Source organism: Mauremys reevesii, linkage group 3, assembly GCF_016161935.1.
Source record: "Mauremys reevesii isolate NIE-2019 linkage group 3, ASM1616193v1, whole genome shotgun sequence".
Classification (NCBI taxonomy): Eukaryota; Metazoa; Chordata; order Testudines; family Geoemydidae; genus Mauremys; species Mauremys reevesii.
In genome coordinates, this window is record NC_052625.1 from 34,803,953 (window position 1) to 34,822,188 (window position 18,236).

An 18,236-nucleotide genomic window follows, 5' to 3' on the forward strand; every position below is an offset into this window, starting at 1 on the left:
CTTGCATTTTTGGTTGGATGTAAACAAAACAGTTACACCACACTGATCTTCCTTCATTTCATGCTGGCACTGAATACTCAGCTGAAGTATTGTCCAAGCACGTTTTGGCAAACCCGCAAAGTCAGGGGCCTCATCTTTCACTGAATCCTGAATCATTATAACTTTATTAAAAGTTGAACCTGCAATAATTGGCAGGACAATAAGACAAGATCATTGTCCATTGACATCCTCTCCTTTTGAGAACAATTTTGGTATAGCCAAAAAAGTCGAAGTCAAACATCTCAATAATATATATTTTCCCGTCTTTGTCTCCCCCTTCCCACTATCACAGGGCTCAAGGAACCATCCCCCAGGCCTCCAAATCCCAGCCCATAGCAGCATTACTCCACCTCCGGGGCCACCCTAAAACAACCACTTAAGAAGGGAACCAGATGCCAGAGCTAGATACTCAAATGCAGAACTCAAACCGAACAGTAGAATGCATTTTGATACTATAATTACCATCCAAACAGTAAAATTATTCTCATTATCAACAGGCCATTTACCCCTGCCTCCTATCCCCAAGCTGAGTTCACCACCCCAAAGGGAGAAAACAAAAAGAAAATATTTTTTATATGTGTTGTACTATTTGGGTCATTTATTGTGAATTGCTATACATCATTCTGAGTGACTTGGTGGTGGGTTTGGGGAGACGCTTCAGAAATAAAACTAGTATTAATTCTGAAAGGACATAAGGTAATCCTTGTTTTCCTTCTATTACATGTAGTATAATCACCTACTTCTACTTGTCAAATGTTGAGCTCAAGCACATTAATGATTATATGTCCATAAGAACTTTTCTATAATCCAAAATGTAGAGGTTTACATTTGCTTTTGAAATATGAGTTAATCATAGTTGTTTCTTTAAAATTACAGCTAATATACTGATAATTTAAAAGTTTAGTTTTTTGTCTAGTTATGGATTAAAATTATATATATATTTGGCTATAATAAAAGGTGAGGCTTTGTATTAAAAATAAGAAAGAAAAGCAAAAGAAATCACTGTTTAATTGAAGCTTTAGAGCAACAGCTGTAAAACTTGCTTGGTGTGTCCTAATTGCCATGAGTAATAGAAAGAAACTTTGAAAAGTAATAGTTTGCAATGCAATATAATAATTATATTCTAACCAAAGTGCAGTTGTTTTAAAACTAAGTCTGTACTGAACCAGTTAGAGAGCTGGGTGTCACAAATAACAGGTGTGGAGAAATAAGTATCAATGTACGCAAAAAAGAGCTATCCTCAGGAAGCAGGGACTGAATTTAGAGCATGAGAGTCCCCAAGAAAAGACTCCTTAAGGATAATAAACCTCAAGTGCCATATGACTTGAAATGGGTCATTAAACACAAAGTTTATATACAAATGATGGAGCACAAATACCAGTTGTCTATTCTCTTCCAAACATGGCCAGACCTCTTTCCAGTCCTGGGAAAATACGTTTTCACAAGTAGCGTGTTTGTATTTTCAAGTCCTTGTTCATTAAATGTGAGAAATATTTTTAGTTTTCACTCTTCAGTATACATTCCCACACAAAAAAACTCCACTTAACACTGAGTTAAGGTTAGACTGCTTATCTCACCAACAAAAAACATGAAACATAAGGAAGTATACAATAAGTCATTCAGCAAATCTTCTACACTCCACTCATCACATCCCCTTCTCAACCACAGCTGCCTCCCTTTCACTACACACACATCTTCATCCTCAACCTGAACAACCAGTCTTAACATAGCCATATTTATTGGGTTTGTGTTGCTTTCATAAGTTACAGCCTACATAGTTCTGAACGTGGTTTTGTATTGGTTTGTAACTGTGGCATAGTATCAGATTAACAATAGTGGCTGTGAGGATTTTTTAAAAACATTTAGGACGTTTTGTGAAAGGATGATGTATGTTGGTAATTGTTTGCAATTAGGCAGTAATTTTTATGTGGAATTATCAATGTGGTATGTTGGTTTATTATATTTATGGTCAGAGTTCAGGTTGAACATTGGTGGTTCAGTGGGATGAAGGAGACATGGATCATGTGTGTTGTATGGGAAGTACTTAATGAGTGGAGTGGAGTTGGGGTATTGAATGAGTGTTTACAGTTTGCATTGGAGGATGATGCAGACTAGCAATCTTAACTCAAAGTTTAAAACTGGAATTTCCCAGTTTTGTCAATGTGTCATGTGAACAACTATCAGTACTGATATGTACAATCCTCTGCCTTCCCACCAGAACCCTCTTATGCCTGTTCATAGCTCAGTTTCCCTTTTGAATCCTGTAAAGCTGAAATCTTTTCTTCCATGTCATCCTGTTGAGATCCTGTTCCCCTCCATGCCTGATTATCTGCATACTCTCACCCCACCAATATCCTTGCTTCTTATCATGGCCCCCTACTTTCCTACTACTTTAAGCTTTTAACTGTTGATCTATACATATAGATGCATTTGGGTTTCAAGGAGTAGGGATATGGGGCAAGGGTATGAAGCATACCTTTAACCGGCTAAGCTCCAAATGTACAATGCCGTGTGACAAAGACCCAAAATTAAGGACGCATTCAGGGAATTTAGGATGCTGTGAAACTAATTCCTTTAATGTAAATAGATAATTCGGTAATCTTTTTCTTGTAATTCTGTTGCTTCCAAGTAATTTTCACAATAAAAGTAAAGGGAGATGCCAAATTTGTGTAGATTGTAGGTCACTTTGGCATTAAAATGAGTGACATCAATCAAAATGAGATATTTGAGGGGCAGGGTAGTGGGCCATGGAGGTTGTAGAGGGAAGAGAGAGCATGTGGGAGTGAATGGGGATGTGGGAGACAGAGACAGTAGGGGGTGAAGAATAGAGAAATGGGACTTGAGTGTTGGGAGAGACTTGCCGGTGGAAAAGGGGAATGATATTTCATCAGGCTCCAGCTTCTCTCCCCTCTATTTCTCTTAGCTCAAACTCTACTTTTCAGCCCCACAGCCTCTCTTCCCCTGTCCCCCACAGTCCACCTCTCCCCGATGTCTCCATATCCCTGCACGCCTGCTATAGCTTCTTGCCACACCATGTCCTCCCAAGGATTTCCGTGCCTCCACAACCTTGCTCTGCTCTGCTCCCCACATTTCTGAGCACCACTATTTCTCTTGGTTCCCTATGGTGGCTGAGGAAGTTGGTGGAGCCAGGGAGCAATCAGGATGTGTGTAGTGGGGAATTTGAGGAATAGAATTTTAATTGGGGGGAACAGGCTGTGAAGGAACCACATTGGCACTTGAAGGTCTTCCCCATCACTGCTGGCTCTGTTCCCTGGTGCACTAAGTCAGCGTGGACATGGGGACCACTTGATGTGGTGATACCTCAGTGCAGGGACACCTGCAATTCCCTTTTCAAAAAGGAAGCATCTTTAAATGTTTTAAATGTTAAATTCAATAGTCCTCTGAAAAGTTACTATTTTAAATCTGAAGAACAAATTCAAACTTTAAAGTGTAGAACAGTGGGATTTTAGTCCTGCTTTAAGTGCAAATCTCATTATTGTCTGAACTATTGAGTACTTTCCAACTTCTTGGCTTTATTATAAATTATAAACTGTGTAGGCCAATTTCTACTCTGCATGGATTATTCTTGTAGAGGGGAGTGGGAACTCCAAATGGGTACAGGTTTGCCACCCAGCAGAAGAGGCAAAGGGTTCTCATCCCTAAACCTGTTGACCCACATAGATCTTGGGAGCAGTAGTGGAGGCAGGGTGCCTCAGTACAGCCATCTACCACTTCATCAGCTCCCAGACCCTGGACAGCAAGGTTATTGCCCTAGAAACTCTCTCCAAGGGGGAGGAAGTGCAAGTTACTGCAGCCTCTACAGTAATTTACATTGGCTTCTTTATGTTTTTTTGACAGGAGACCCCACCAAAAATCATTTGACCCTTCTCCCCTTTCTTCTCACTTTGCACTGCCCCTTCACTACCGGTGGAACCCTAATGGTGGTGCTTTGCAGGACTGTGGAAAAGGAGCCTGTACTGCACACTTCTGTTCCCTTCGAAAGCCAGGCTCTCCTCTGCTCACCAAATCAGAAGAAAACATAGGGACCTATATTTGGAGCCCAATCCAATAGTTCTTAATCATGCAAAAATCTCATTGAAGTCAATAATATTGAATGGGGTGTAATTCCAGGAAGAGTTTGGCCCAAATGGCGTTTTGCCTGAATAAGAACCCCAGAGGTGGTGTGCTTTTGTGTGCTTCATTTTGTGTGGGATAAGCCCTTTTGTAGCTTCATTTTAGGGTGGGATAACTTAAACCATTAAAAATAACATTAATCACATCTACATTTAAAATTAGGACATTTAGATACTATCTGTACATTAATCAAACATGTAATCTGGCCCTTGGTTTCTCAGAGAGGTTCTACTTATATCACCATATGCATTTTTTGAAGTTGGTCATTTTATATAAAAACTGAAAATGAATTATTTTCTGGGACTTAACAAATAATGAAAGAAAAATAGTGCTGCCAGATAAACTCTCCAAATCCTGGTCTCTAAAGAGCTTTAACAAAATAATTTTTTTAAGAAGGGTGAGGGGAAAAATAATTTTAGTCCAGAGACTATAAATTTTCCTCCCCCTGCTTTTTTGGTAAATTGCTCATTTATGAAATTATTTTCACTCTGAAATAAAAAAAAAATCTGAAAACTAAAACTTGCAGCAGAAAAAGGAGAAACTGGTCTTTAAAGAGGGCTAGTAACGTTACCTATAAATCTTTTCAATGTAAGAATCAGGACGCAATCCTCAATGAGATTTTTGTAAGCAAGACTTACACGCTCGTATCCAAATTTTATTTTGAAGAATTTATTTTAATGTTACTACTTTGTTCTGAAAGAAAACATTTCAGCTATTTTAAATTATATTGTACATTAAAAACCCAGATTTTTAAAAGAATAAAAATTATATTAATACTTTTAAGTGAGATAAATAATTACAGAATTCAGTATGCCAACAAGTTCACTCCCTGACAAGTTTTGGATCAGATGTTGCCTTTCTAGATTATTCAAAACTTTAAAATCAATGGAAATTCTGCATTTGCAGTGGCTTCAGGACTGGATGGAAAAGTTCACTTTATTACTGCTGTCAGGTATTTCTAATTAAACTTTCTTTTAATTAAGGTATTTTTTGGAGGTGGGACACATTCATAATTCACATTTTTTTAAACATAGAAAGGTCAGTAGATTGCAACTTCTAACAGGAAGAAACCTCTTTTATACATCTTTAGATTAAAAAAAATACAAAAATTGTCCAGCATTTTACAACTTCAGTCTGGAAGAAATCTTGGAGGCTTTCTACATCTTTTCAGGAAAAAATACAAGGTTGTTTTTTTTTTTAAACAAAAATAAAAGTAAATTACAACTTCTAACTGAAAGTGAACAGCTCAGCTATATCTAGATGGTCAGATCTACAGTTTTCTTTAAAAAAAACTTATTAAAGTGTCTGACTTTAAAATATGAAGAACAGAGTGTTAATTAGAGCTTGGAAAATAATAATAACGTCTCTGTGTGGTGGCTGTGTGTGTCTTTTTTCTCTCCCTCTGGTTATTCTCTCTCCGTGTGGCTGGCAACTCCTGCTCTGTGCTGTGCTGTGTTATGCTGTGCAGTGTTCTTCTCTCTCTCTTTCTCTTTCTCTCTCTTCCCCCCTCCCTGCCTCCCTCCCTTCTCTGTGTGTGTGTGTCTCGCTCTCTCTCTCTTACACTGCCAGCCCCTGATGTGATGGCGAAGAAACCCCGTTGACAAGGCACTGCTTTTTCATGACGGTGAGTTTCCCTTTGAGTGTATTATAATTTTGTGATAAAAATTTCAAGGAAAAAAAAACACACAACCTCCTTCCTCCCTTCCTTCGGGGAGGGAAAAGAGAGAGGGGAAATCTATCTCCAGACAGACAGAAAAGAAAGAGGAGCAAATTAACAACCAGGAGTTGCCAAAACCAGGATATTAGGTTTCAGCCCAGAGAGCTATTGGCTCTGGGGCTATGTATATAAATATATATCTAGAGAGCGAGAGGGGAGACAGGGAGTAAGAAGAGGGATATTTTGGTGGGTGGTTGTTGGGCAGATGCTAATTCACATGGAAATGAAATATTTATTTCTTTTTCAGCGAGGCTGCGGTGGTGGCTGCTGAGGCCACTTGGAAAAAAAAAAGTTGTTTCTTAAAATAAAGAGGAGCGAGAGCAGAGAGATAAGGTTTCAGGTCCAGGCTGATAACTGCAGAGAGGGGAGAGGTTTGGGGTGTTTTTCCCCCCTCTTCTTGCTGATGCCATGCAAATGCAGGAGAGGAGGGGAAAAAAGTCTCTTTTAATGACTCATTGATTGAGCTGGTTTAAAATTAGTTGTTGTTGGTCTTTTTTTTTAATTTTCCGCCCCCTTGATGGCCATCAAGAGAGGGCTAGAAAGAGGAGAGGGAGAGAGTGTGTGTGCGTGTGTGAGTGTGAGAGAGTGAGGAGCGAGGGGGATAGAGAGAGTGTGAGAAGGAGAAAGAAAAATAATCTTTTCAAATCTCCTCCCTCTTTTTTTCCCCCCTCGTTTCTTTGCTTTTCTCTAAAGCTCTCTGGGCTGTGAAACACTCTTTCTTCCTCCTCCTCAGGAAAATGGAGACACTTCGTCTCTCTGCTGGCTGCGTGGGGCTGGGAAGGATTTTTCTTTTTTTCTTCACTCCTGGCTTGATTTTTCCCCCCGCTACCCGCTTCCACCGCTCTGATCTTGTAATTCCTCTGAATTTGTTTCTCTGATGTGTGTCTGCGGCGGATTTATTTTTCAGCGGTTTTCTTGTAGCCACTAGATTTTGTGGGGTTCTTTGCAGGTTGCTTCTGAATTTGCCTGTCTTTATTTTTTCCACGGCGTGGAACTGAGGATCCCTGGCTGTGCGTGCGATTTTGGGGCGGTGGATTTGAGTTTAATGATCTTTTTCCCCCCCTTTGTAGGATCAGCCCCCCCCCGAACGTATTGACCTGTAATCTATTTTAAAACGTAATAATAAACCGACTTTCTCTCTAGTAACCCTTCTGGTTTTGCGTTTTAAGGGCTGTGTATCTGCTGCTTGGCTTTTCTGCGTATCTGGTTCATCAGATTATTGCTCTGAGCATTTTCTGAAAAATCTCGTTTTGAATTTGAGCCAACACCAAACACTGGTGGCGTTATGGAGGGGCTTCATTGAAACCTTCCGAGCTGAGGATGGGCAAAGTAGTTGTTGGGGTGGTTGTTTTTGTTGCTTAGTGTTAGCTGTTTTCTCCTGCAACCTTAATAAAAATAAATCGTCTTTCCGAGTACGGGATTGTGGGGAAGGTGCAGTAACCTGGCATCACATTTTTAAAAAAAAAACACCCTCTTAACAATTGAAGGGGAAATAGGACACGTTTGTGTTTTTAAAGTGTTATTTAATAAGCGGGGTGGGGGGTGGCTAAGGCCTGACACACTCTCTGCTCGCCCCCGTCTCGTCGGGATTGCAATTAAAAGGAGCGAGCCCCGCTGCTGCCTGTGGACGGGGCTGCTTGTTTGCCACGCGGGGCCGGCTCGCTGTGTGTGACTGGGAGAGCGGGAGAAAATGGCGCTGTCTGGCTGCCTGCCAGCGTTTGTTGCGCAGTTTCACTGTGACTCTTCCCTCCTGGCCTCCTCCCCCACAGGCGCCATTTTAAAGCCCTGGGTGGTTGGGGGTTTTCTTTCATGTTTCATTCCACTATGTGGGGCATCGCCCTCCTGTGCCTATCTCAGGCCATTGCCTTTGCTCGTTCAGCCTGTTCAAAATGCTGCTTCTCCAGCAAAGAGCACTTCATTCCTCACTGAGGGAAAACCTCCTTTCGCTGGTCTCCTTCACTGTGGAGATGGGTGTGTGAAAGCGCTCGCCCTCTCTTGTGTGTGTGTGTGTGTTTGTGTGTGATGGGGGGGGGATGAAAGATCATATTTATGGGTCTGTTAAGGAAAAATGACACGGTTATTTATTTTGCTCTCAGTAACAGTTTCAGGAAGGGGCCCGTACACATCTCGTCCACTTAGATTTTAAGTCTCTTCCGTGCCTCCCCCCTTCAAATTGTCCCCACAGCCCTTGACTAAGCTGCCACAGCTAGGGGTGCACTCCTGGGAGGTGTGAAGTGCTTTCAAATCCAAATGACTTCTGTGGGGTGCGAGGGAGCTTCTGTGTCCCAGAGGATGGAGACCCTGTTTAAAGGCTGGTAATGTGAGTGGTAATATTTGTTTACCTGTGAATCCAAAATGTGTTCCAAACTTGGGGAGGGAAACACCCCCTCATTTGAAATTCATTTCACAGTGAGATTAAAAGCATTTCTTTCCTTGTGGTGAAGGCTGCTGTCTCAGGCTATGATGATAATCAAAACAAGGCATGTTAATAAATAAAAGAGTAATAGGAATAGAGATTTTTGTAATGTCTCAATACACATGACAAAAATTCTTCATCACTAGAAAGATGATAAAAACTGCCTTTAAAATAGACTTGCAACATTCTACTTAGACATATGCATAGGGCAAGTAACCCCTTTTGTGGGTGAGTAAACAACACATTTTTATTATCCTCTGCAAGATAGACATGAATGAGTATGTTGTGGGTGGGGTGGGGAGAGGGCTGGTATGTTTTCATGATAATTTTAAAGACTGATTTTAAAAGAATTTCCCAATGAGAAGGCTCCCTCCCACTGGCTGAAACATGGTAGTTCTGTTATGATGAAATGGGTTTTGTTTTTTGTTTTGGAGCTGTGTGTATTTCAGTGAGACCATTGAAATCTCCCTCCTATTTAAAAAAATAAAACTTCATCATTCAAATTCTACACAGTTTAAGGTGTACTCATTAATGTGTGCATTTAGAAAAAGGGTAAAATCTATATTCAGGACAAATGAATGAACTCTGTCAAACTGTAAAAAAACTACTGAAGCATGTGGCATATTGTTTGTTTCCCTTTGAATTCTATGCCTTTTGATACATCACAGTATGTCCCTGTCGAACTCAGACCTCTCATTCTTTTATGATGGTACTGAAAGACTTCCTCATTTGGGATTAATTTTATGGCGTTTTTAAAAGCCTTTGCCTATTGGTGATGAAAGGATTTTGAGTTGTATTTTCAGTGAGAAATTAAACATTTTCCTCATTTAATTTTTTTTAAATCTCTCCCTTTATATAAACTATAATGTCTAGAGCATATATTGATACAGCCCTATTAATGCTTGTTTGTTTTTTTAAGACAGTCTATTAATGACAGGACAATAAACTCTTCCAAATTCATTATTTAAAATCAATTAAAAGGGAGTGGAATTCTTGTTTGCGTACCTCTGAATTTTATATTTTGTAATACATGAAAATGTGTCACTTTCAGAGCTGTTATTTTACATTATTTTGCTAAGAATAATATTGAGGGCGTGAAGGAGGAGTCATTTTATTAATAGTACTGATTATTTACACTACATAATTTGCACTACATTTGCACTAGTGATTGGGAGATCCCTTGTGGATTATTGTACTAATTTGTGCAAATCAGTAAGTAAGTGACAAAAATATGGTAACAATACCAAGGATACTGTGTCAGTAACTGCTCAGTCCTGCAAATGCTTAAACACATGCATATGTTTACTTGTGAGTAGTTCCAAACATTTACAGGATTGGGACCTAAATGTACGAAGGGCATTTTAACAAGTGTCACTTTGGCCTGTACTTGACTTGAAAGTTTTGCTGGCACAGCTGTGTCAAAAGTGTGAAAAATTGCATCCTTAATCAACCTACCTGTGTTAGGAAAAGCCCCTGTATAGATGCAACTATACCAGTAAAAAGAGTCCTTTTGCTGGAATAGCTGATTTTGTTGAGGTATAAGGCAGTGGTAGTCAATTTTTTGTCAAGGTTTAGGCTCCAAGAAAAAAACAACAACCCAGTAATGATAAGTAAATAAAAAGATTTCAGGGTCTGTTCAAAAGTGTCTGCTGGTCTGGATTTGTAAGATTAATGATAGCAGCAAAAGCGCATTTTTGCTAGTATGATTGCGTCTATGGTAGTGCTTGTGCTGGCACAGCTATATAAATCGGGATCACACTCTTTTTACACCCCTAACCAACATAATTTTGTTAACAAGAACAAAAGCCCTTTTGCAAGTATAACTTATTTTGTTTGGGGAGCTGGTATAAACTATTCTTGACAGTATGAAATGCGTCTCCATTAGGAAGCTTTATTGGTATAGCTATACTAGCATAGCTGTACCAATAAACCCTTTCTAGTGTGGACAAGGCCTTTGTGCTTGCTTACTTTAGTGCTCCCATGGCAACGCTTTGAAGTGCGAGGGTGGTCACGCACAAATGCTGGGGGAGAGCTCTCCCAGTGCTCCTAGTAATCCACCTCCATGAGGGGATTAGCTCTGAGCGCTGGGAGCGTGGCTCCCAGTGCTCGAAGCCTGTTTACACTAGCGCTTTAAAGTGCTTAGACTTGCTGTGCTCAGGGGGCGGGAGTGTGATTTTTCACACTCCTGACCCAGCAAGTTAGAGCACTATAAAATGTAAGTGTAGACAAGCCCTTAGAAAGTTTTGCCTCTATAATTACACCAGTATAAAGCAGGAGAAAAAAACCCTCTAGTGTGGATGCAGTTACACTGGTTTAAAGGTGCTTATTCTGGTTTGGGAAGTGAAAGTTAGGGCTTGGCTACACTTGCAAGTTGTAGTGCTGGTAGAGGCTTTCCAGCGCTGCAATTAGTAACCGTCCACACCTGCAAGGCACATCCAGCGCTGCAACTCCCTGGCTGCAGCGCTGGCTGTACACCTGGTCAGGTTGGGGTGTAGCGATTGCAGCGCTGGTGATCCAGCACTGCTCATCAAGTGTGGACACACACCAGCGCTTTTATTGGCCTCCAGGGAATAAGGAGATATCCCAGAATGCTTTTAACTAAATTACTCTCTTTGTTTTGTTATGCAGCCTCTCTTTGTTTTGTTGTGAACTCTGATCGGAGCTCCATTGAACTGCTTATCTAAAAAAACAAACACTGATCACAGCAAACAGGAGCTATCTGTACCTGGCTGTGAACGATCAAATGAGAGGCAGGGAGTGAATGTTTGCTTGACAGAGAAACAGCGTTGGATGCAGGCTGTTTGCAATTAAGACTAAGGGTTCGCGAACATTTTGTGATTTTTCAATCCAGGAATCTAACACACAGTGTTGGCTCCAAAAATCCACTCTCTCTCTCTTCCCCGCTCCCTGTCACAGTACACCACAGGGAGTGAGTGAAACAGCGGGGAGTCCGTGTTGGAGGCAGGCTGTTTGCAATTAAGAGTTAAGACTAAGGGTTCGTGAATATTTTGTGATTTTTCAATCCAGGAAGCTAAAGTTGTTGCCACTTGAATGCTGGGATAGCTGCCCATAATGCAGCACTCCCAACAGCGCTGGAAATGTGGCCACACACCAGCGCTGGTAGCTGTGAGTGTGGCCACACACCAGCGCTGTTCCTGCACAGCTGCATGACCAGCGCTGTAACTCCCAGCGCTGCAACTTTCAAGTGTAGCCAAGCCCTTAGATGGGTAAAAGGCACCTTTATACTGGTATAACTGCATCCTCCACACAAGAGCTTATGGTGGTATAACTATGTAGGTAAAAAAAAATCACACCCCTAAATGACAGAGTTATACTGTTACAACTTTTCTAGTGTAGACCAGGTGTTTGATGTAGTTATAGAAACCCGGTTTTGCTTTGTTTTTTCATTCAGAATAATTGAGTTTATAGATTAATGAAATAAGAATTAACAAAATTAATTAACACCATATAATACATCCTTTCCCCTCTTAACTGGATTCCTCATCTAGATGACGTATCTTCTAGAATTGTTTCAAGAAGCATTTTGAATGAGGAAAAGGTTTAAAAAAATGTCAGCAAGACAAATCTTCCTTAAAATACTTTGCCTTGTGATGAAGGACTTTGCAATGTTTAAAAAACAAACAAACAAAAAAGCTTTAAAGTTAATTGCAACTGGAAGGGATCATCTTTCAAAGGGCTAATCTTGTAATACCTCACTCACGCAAAACTCCTATTGGCTTTCGGCTGTCTACACTGTATTTTCGTCAGTAAAGCTATTGTCGATTGGGATGTGAAACAAACACCCTCAACTGACAAAAGTTTTACTGACAAAAAGCGCCGGTGTGGGCAGCACTTTGTCAGTGGGAGACACTCTCCCCCTGACAAAGCTACTGCCCCTCATTGGGGTGGTTTAATTTGGTTGGCCGGAGAGCTTTCTCCTGCCAACAAAGAGTGGCTACACTGCGTACCTTACAGTGGCACGGCTGTAGTGGCACAGCTGGACCACTGTAAGGTGCACAGTGTAGACGTAGCCTTAGTATGAATTTTCCCTGAGTGAGAAGTTGCAGGATTGGGCTCGAAGAGCTGAGTTTATTAAGAACTTTGTGGACTGTGGGTGAAATCCTGGACCCACTAAAGCGAATGCCAAAACTTGCATTGACTTTCGGCCAAGAATCACCTTGTATCTTTTTTGAGGATTTCCATCCTTGTTTTCTGGGGCGTTAGTGCAAACTAAGTACTATTAGGCCTTGGCTACACTTGAGAGTTACAGCACTGGTGGTGGCTTTACAGTGCTGTAACTCACTCCCCGTCCCCACTGGCAAGGCACTTACAGCGCTGTATCTCCCTGGCTACAGCGCTGCATGTACTCCATCTCGACGAGAGGAATAAAGAGAATAGCGCTGCTGCTGCAGCGCTGGGGTGCCAGTGTAAACAGGGAATAATCTTACTACGCTGTAACTGACCTCCTGAAGCTTCCCATAATGCTTTTAAGTAAAGATAACTCTCTTTGTTTTGTGGTGATGCCTCTGTTTGTTTTGTTGTGAACTTGGGGCTTCCGGAGCTGCTTATCAAAAAAACAAACAGCTACTGTTTGCTGTGAATGCGCTCCCTTTGGAATGCCCACAGCTAGTGTTTGCTTGAAGAGAGGGGAAGGGAGGGGGCTTGAGGAGAGAAGCAGCATGGCGCTTGGGAGGGAGGGGGGGTCCGTTTCGGGGAGGCTGCTTATCTGGTCTGTGAGGGAAAAAAACAGAGGGTTATTTGCTTTCAGTAAGTGAGTGGGGGTGGGGGAGGGGGTTGGAACTTGCAAGGCAGCTGCTGACAGAGTGTCAGCTCCAAAAATCCACTCTCCCCCCCCCACGCTCCCTGTCACACTCCACCCCCCCTTTTGAAAAGCACGTTGCAGCCACTTGAACGCTGGGATAGCTGCCCATAATGCACTGCTCCCAGTGCTGCTGCAGATGCTGCAGATGTGTCCACGACAGTGCACTGGTAGCTGTCAGTGTGGTCAGATTGCAGTGCTTTCCCTACTCAGCTGTACAAAGACAGGTTTAACTCCCAGCGCTGTACAGCTGCAAGTGTAGCCATACCCTTAGTTCAGTGTGTTCAAACATTCGAATTGTTCATTCATCTATTAGTTTAATATGTTCAAACATTATTTGGTTTCTAGGACAGGATAATTGAAAGGTACATAGTGTCACGTTCAGCATGAGTTATCACCAGTAACGCAGTATTACTTCATACATTCCTCTGTACTTTAAAGGTGTTCTTTCTGTCTTTTCCAAGATACCTGATTACTACTTTAGTTACTAGTCAGGTGTATTGACTGGAATGCTGTTGAAAATGTCTGTACTGACCCTGTTTTACAAGTAAATTAAGTAATCAAATTCTGTTTTGATTTAAAAATCTGGGATTGCATTAGGTCACTTTCTCTGTCCAATATCTTTAAAAAATATGTAAACATAGCAAAAGAGCATGAGATACAGCTCTTGTGAACGGCAAATTAAATAAAGCTAACTGAAGAAACTGGTACAAGAAATTATTCATAACACTATATTGCAGTATAGCAGGTACTGTAACTTGCTGTGATACTGAATATGGTGGTGGTTTGAAATATTTAAGAACATCTCAGCACATAATAGAGAAAGAAGTACCAGTTTTAGGAAACAGCACTGGGACCTTCAGGAATCTATACAGACTTTACACCAGAAGAGGGCAAGCTATCGCCCGCGGGCCACATTCGGGGCCTGCAGGACCCTTCCCTCTGGACCCTGAGGTCCTGCCAGGGAGCGGGGTCAGGAAAGGCCTGTGGAGGAGCCAGCCCAACTCCCCGGCAGCGAGGTGGAGGCTACTCCCTGGCCCCTCCCTTTCTGCTCCTCTTCCTCGCTGCCTCCCTTGCAGTCTCAGTTCCCCCAGTTCTGGGGCAGCATGGCTGCAGTTCCGGCCGGGCAGAATGACTGTAGTGCCGCCAGACATGGTGCTCCAGGGTGGTGTGGTCAGAGAGCGGAGTGGGGGGAGGAGCGAGGAGTAGGGGCAGTCAAGGGGCCTGGGCCCTGCTGCCGGGGACAGGGGCAGAGCAAGCCAGGGCCCCCCTCCACCCACAGCATGCTTGGCCCCTGTCCCCAGCAGCCAAGCTCAGATGTAGCGAGCCCTGCCCGACTGCCAGGGAGAGCAGCCAAACGAGCAGGGGAAACATACAGGGAAAGGACTGAGCTCACCTTTCTGGCACCCCACAGATAACTTGGGGTGGGGAGAGCAGGGAGGGGTGGATGGGGGGCAGTCACTAAGTGGTGAGCAGGGGAGATTGGATAGGCACGGGGGTCCCAGGAGTGGTCAGGGGGTGGGGAACAAGGGGGATTGGATGGGGGATGGGCATCCCAGGGGGCAGGTCAGGGGGCAGAGAGCAGGAGTGTTTGGATAGGATGTGGGAGTCCCAGGGGACAGTCGGGGGGGGGGGGGGGGGGTTGGATGGGGGTAGGAGTTGAGGGGGCAGGGGCCAGGCCACGCCTCACTGTTTGGGGAGGCATAGCCTCCCCCAGCCGTCCCTACCCGGCCCTCCATACAATTTCTGTACCCGATGTCGCCCTAGGGCCAAAAAGATTGCTCACCCCTGTTTTAGACAGTAATTTAGTTTGACTTTCATTGATGTGCATATTCTTAAGATGTCAGCACATGTTTTACAGTTTTCACAGTACTGTACATCCAACCCTCTATGGATCTATTTAGGGCCTTAGTACAGGTACGTGAAATTCAGGATGGTTTCCCAAAACTCGGGTGAGGCCGCCTCAGTTTTCTAAGCTATATTAACAATGAATGAAATTTAAGGAATATTTGAGTACTGGATGAACTGCCTTTATATTTTTTTTTCTTTGTACAGTGCTTTACTGTGCATGTATTACTTGTCCTTCCAGTGCAGAGACAGTCTGTCACTGTAAAAGGATACAATCCTCTAAAATGATTAATGCCTCCTGAAAGGTCATTAAAGTGTAGTGGGAGCTGAGGACACTTGCAGAGGTGTCCAGCAGCCTACTGGAGGTAGTACTTTATGTATTTAATAGGTGATTGTAGTGATGTATGTAATTTTATAAAACTACTCTGTGATGAATAGTATACATGTTATATACCCCTCTACCCCTAGATAACGTGACCCGATATAACACGAATTCGGATATAACGCAGTAAAGCAGCGCTCGGGGTGGGGGTGGGGCTGCACACTCTGGCTGATCAAAGCAAGTTCGATATAACGCAGTTTCACCTATAACGCGGTAAAAAAATTTTGGCTCCCGAGGACAGCGTTATATGGGGGTAGAGGTGTACCACAAAGTAGTTTTCCCATCTTTTATCAACCATAGTTTTTCAGTAAGTTGGCATTAATATGCAAATTGTTCTAGTGCAAAATTTAAATTACCCTTTTCTTGTCATAGAAGTACTTTGATAATATTAATATATTAAAATATTAATATTTATTTCTAGAATCACACAATTGATTTGCAGCCTTATAATCTAATCTTTTAAATAAAACATTCTTCAATATGAGACCCCTAGATAAAAAATCCATTTTATAAAGAGAAAAAAAGTTGAGATTTTAAATAAGTGCCAGTGAAAAAGCAAATGTTTGGGATTCTATCTTAAAAATATAGAATGTAATTTGGAGTATAAATGATTTTTAGTAAAGTACCATAGTTGTATAATTGCTGAGGCTTACCTTTGCTTGGGTCTTGGGGAAAATATTCACAGGACACAGTTGTACCTTTATTGGAATCTGAACAGAAAGTACAGTTTGTGAGTGGATTGCTAACTGAAAAAGTTTACTGTACTTTTCTCAAATTAGTTTCACTTGCTGTTTTTAATGTATAAAAATGACACCTTGATAATAGTTCATCCATTTTTCCACACTACTCTATATACATTTCATATTCTTAGTTTTAGTGTAGTCAATCAAATTCCATAATGTTGGCCACTTTTTTCCAATGAACATTCTCTAGCAGTTCCTGGTGCATAATTTTCAAACTAACTGGGGTAGGGAAGAGAAATATATTTTAATAACGTTCCCTATACTGTAGTTGTGCAAAAATCAAAATTTGCTTCTTGAGAGCAAAAGGCAGGCAATGTGGGGGAGCAAACTCCACAGTTGATCATTTATTTGCCTGGTAAGTTTTTGTGAGAGTCAGATAATATCCCCTTCTTGGAAGGTTCTCACAATGCCATTTTTAACAACATTTTGGAAATTTAAAAAACAAAAAAATATAATAATAAGGGTTTGAATTTACTTTTCTTTATTGTTTCTGTATATTGCAGAATTCTCAGATGATACAAGTCAGATTCCTTGCAGAGCTCCCTTCAATTACATTTGGGGCCTTGTTTTCACTAGGAAGCTAACATATGGTAATTAACACATTGAAATCTATATGGACAAGGCAGTTGTAGTTTTAATGCATTAGCAGGTCTATGTAAATGCATGATAAAATACATTTTTCTTTTTTTTTCTGATGTTGACACACCCTCGGGGCAATCTTGACCCCATTGAAGTCAATGGGAGTTTTCCATCAAATTTAGTAGGGCCAAGATTTCACTCTGGGGGTTTTGTCTGTGCAAACACTGCAAGATCAGACTTATTGTGTTACACACAACTTTGATGTAATTACATTAATGAAAGATATAGTGGTAGTCTTGATTCAGAATTTCCTTCCTTCCATTACTTTGAGTTGTGTCATAGTAAGTTTTAGGGCTGTCAAGCAATTAAAAAAATTAATTGTGATTAATTGCGTGACTAATCACACTGTTAAACAATAATAGAATACCATTTATTTAATTTTTTTTGGCTGTTTTCTACATTTTCAAATATATTGATTTCAATTACAACATAGAATACAAAGTGTACAGTGCTCACTTTATTTATTTTTGATTACAAGTATTTGCACTGTAAAAAACAAAAGAAATAGTATATTTCAATACAGGTACTGTAGTGCAATCTCTTTATCATGAAAGTTGAATTTACAAATGTCGGATTATGTACAAAAACCGCCTGCATTCAGAAATAAAACAGTGTAAAATTGTAGCACCTACAAGTCCACTCAGTCCTACTTCAGCCAATAGCTAAGACAAACAAGTTTGGTTACATTTGCCGGAGATAATGGTGCTTGCTTTTTGTTTACAATGTCACCTGAAAGTGAGAACAGGTGTTTGGATGGCACTGTGTAACCGGCGTTGCAAGATACTTATGGGCCAGATGTGCTAAAGATTCATATGTCCCTTCATGCTTCTACCACCATTCCAGAGGATATGCATCCATGCTGATGATGGGTTCTGCTCAATAACCATCCAAAGCAGAGCAGACCGACGCATGTTCATTTTCATAATCTGAGTCAGATGTCACCAGCAGAAGGTTGATTTTTTTTTTTTGGTCTGGTTCAGGTTCTGTAGTTTCTGCATTGGAGTGTTGCTCTTTTAAGACTTCTGAAAGCATGCTCCACACCTCGTCCCTCTCAGATTTTGGACGGCACTTCAGATTCTTAAACCTTGGGTCGAATGCTGTAGCTGTTTTTAGAAATCTCACATTGGTACCTTCTTTGCGTTTTGTCAAATCTGCAGTGACAGTGTTCGTAAATCAAACAACATGTGCTGGGTCATCATCTGAGATTGCTATAACATGAAATATATGGCAGCATGTGGGTAAAACAGAGCAGGGGGATGTATAATTCTCCCCCAAGGCGTTCAGTCACAAATTTAATTAACACACTATTTTTTTAAGACCATCATCAGCATGGAAGCATGTCCTCCGGAATGGTGGCTGAAGCATGAAGGGGCATATGAATGTTTAGCATATCTGGCACGTAAATACCTTGCAACGGTGGCTACAAAAGTGCAAACGCCTGTTCTCACTTTCAGTTGACATTGTAAATAAGAAGCAGGCAGCAGTATGTCCCATAAATG

The 18,236-nt window shown here is 41.4% G+C and overlaps 1 protein-coding gene across 6 annotated transcripts in view; it reads left to right on the forward strand.

Annotated features, from left to right (window-relative positions):
* The window catches only part of BICRAL (BRD4 interacting chromatin remodeling complex associated protein like), a 67,844-nt gene that overhangs the window by 12,554 nt on the left and 37,054 nt on the right, over positions 1-18,236 (forward strand). For 2 of the 6 annotated variants that reach the window (XM_039529391.1, XM_039529397.1), the window contains exon 1: positions 5,697-5,797. The exons of 2 other annotated variants lie outside the window; for them this stretch is intronic. The gene's annotated coding sequence lies outside the window, so the exon portion shown is untranslated. Of the gene's footprint in view, positions 1-5,696; positions 5,798-6,079; positions 8,211-16,601; positions 16,689-18,236 lie in introns of those variants that run through there. 2 more of the 6 variants (XM_039529394.1, XM_039529392.1) reach the window with 2 other exon arrangements.